The sequence below is a fragment of the Micromys minutus genome (genome assembly GCF_963924665.1).
Source record: "Micromys minutus genome assembly, chromosome: 7".
Taxonomy (NCBI): domain Eukaryota; kingdom Metazoa; phylum Chordata; class Mammalia; order Rodentia; family Muridae; genus Micromys; species Micromys minutus.
Window position 1 is genome coordinate 38,722,000 of NC_137976.1, and position 2,539 is coordinate 38,724,538.

General features: G+C 42.0%; 1 pseudogene across 1 annotated transcript; it reads left to right on the forward strand.

Moving 5' to 3' along the window:
• Positions 1–288: 288 nt before the first annotated feature.
• Positions 289–2,086, forward strand: LOC308422820 (far upstream element-binding protein 1-like; annotated as a pseudogene). The gene has a single exon. The product of its transcript is annotated as a far upstream element-binding protein 1-like (transcript).
• Positions 2,087–2,539: the final 453 nt, after the last annotated feature.

Genomic DNA, 2,539 nt, shown 5'->3' on the forward strand with positions numbered 1-2,539 from the left:
TGACCTAAGACCCACCTTGGTCTGAGTAACTTGATGAACCTCTCTCCGGATTTTCAATAGATCCAACAAATTGCACATTCTGTGTACCAGAAAGAACTGGATTCTATAAATCTTCAGTAATTTTAATTCAGGACACTTTAAAAAATAAAAACAGAGCTTTTAAGAACTGCTAATGAGGGTTGTGCAAGAATGTGATACATCCTTGACTGCTGACATTTTCTTTCCTTCTTATCAATTAGCGGGGAGGGGAACCCTCCCCTCTAATAGCAGGGTCTGCTGTAACATGGTATGGCTGACTACTCAACAGTGCCTTGCCTTTGTCTGACTCAGCTGGGAGTCGCAGTGGAGGAGGAGTTAAGGGTGCTTTCGAAGATACCCTTAGGAGATGGAGATCAACCATATGCTAAGAAAGTACCTCCCCAAAATGACTCTTTTGGATCACAGTTACCTCTGATGCATCAACAGCAAAGATCTGTAATGACAGAAGAACACAAAGTTCCAGATGGAATGGTTGGATTTACAATTGGTAGAGGAGGTGAACAGATCTCACGCATACAGAAGGAATCTGGATGCAAAATACAGATAGCTCCTGATAGTGTTGGCCTTCCAGAAAGATTTTGTATGCTATCTGGAACACCCTAATCTGTCTAATCAGCGAAAGGATTATTGGACCAGATTGTCGAAAAGAGAAGATCAGCCCCTGTCTTTCATCATGGTGATGGACCTGGAAATGCAGTTCCGGAAATCATGATTCAATTCAGCCAAGCAGTACTGGTTATCAGAAAGAGGGGAGAGGCTCTTAAAAAACTTCAGGAACAGGCTGGTGTTAAAATGGTTGATTCAAGATGGGCCTCAAAACACTGGTGCTGATAAGCCTTTTAGGATTATGGTTGACCCATAAAAAGTTCCGCAAGCCAAGGGAATGGGTTGAGAGTTAATTCATGATCAAGGTGATTTCAGAGAAGTGCCAAATGAATATGGCTCAAGAAGAGGAGGAAATGAAGGGATAATGTCCACATTCCAAGATTTGCTGTTGGCATTGTAATAGGAAGAAATGGAGAAATGATTAAAAAAATACAAAATGATTCTGATGTTCTCAACCAGTTTAAACCAGACGATGGAACAGCACCTGATAGGATAGTACAAATAGCAGGACCTCCAGACAGATGTCAGCACGCTGCAGAAATGATCACAGACCTTCTACGAAGTGTTCAGACTGGCAACCCTGGTGGATCTGGACTTTGTGGTCAAGGATGAGGTAGAGGTCAAGGAAGCTGGAACATGGGACCACCTGGTGGACTTCAGGAATTTAAGTTGATTGTGCCAACTGGGAAAACTGGATCGATAATTGGAAAAGGAGGTGAAACTATAAAAAGCATAGACCAGCAGTCTGGTGCACAGTAGAACTTCAGAGAAATCCTCCACCTAATGCAGATCCCAATGTGAAGTTATTTACAGTCTGGGGCACCCCACAATAAATATATTATGTTCAACAACTCATAAAAGATCGGGGTCAAATAAATCCTTTAGGGGCACCTGTACCCCATGGCGTTCCATGTCCTCAAGGGCCTGGAACTACAAAGTGACCATACAACCCCGCACTTTATAATCCAGGACCACCTGGCCCCGCTCCTCATCTTTCCTGCCCCAGTGGTCCTCCAGCCTCATATGCTCCTCAGGGATGGGGAAATGCGTTTCCACATTGGCAGCAACAGGCTCCTCCTGACACAGCTAGGACAGGAACTCAGCTTGGGCTGCTTATTGTGCTCACTATTACCAGCTGCAGGCACAACCCCCGCTTGCAGCTTCTGCGGGTGCACCAAGTACAACCCAAACGAATAGATAAGGTAACTATGGAGATCAGCAAAATCCAGCTCCAGCTGGACAGGTTTACTATACAAAGGCTTGGGAAAAGGACTACAAGAAAATGGGTCAAGCAGTTCCTGCTTCTGCTGGAGCCCCACCTGGTGGTCAACCAGAGTATAGTGCAGCCCGGGCTGAATACTATAGACAGCGAGCAGCATATTATGCCCAGACAAATCCCCAGGGAATGCTGCAGCATCTTCCACAACCTCAGGCCCAATAATAAGTGGACAATACAGCATTTGCTTCATTGCGTGGGGGAAAAAATCCTTCGCTAAATATATGTATGCAGATGACTTGATGAAAGTCTTAATTTTGTTTTTTGGTTTAAAGTAGTGTTCCCCCCTCTTATTTTTTATTTTTAAATTGCACAAAATATCCATCACTGCTAATAGGAGGTTAATATTTCTGTGTAGAAATAAAAATTGGCTTGTTTTTAGTCTTTAGTGTAGATGTACACATTCCTGCAAATGTATTTGCAACTATTATGTGGTTGATGATGCTTTGTGATATAAATGTACTTTTTCAATGTATATTTTTACTTTAAAATGCCTGTTTTTTGATTTAAAATAAATGATATAAAACCTCAAAAATACTGCTAATGAAAAAAACACAACAAATGTCACTAATAATATTTACTAAATACCTGCTTACTCATATATACTCTAACTGTAGT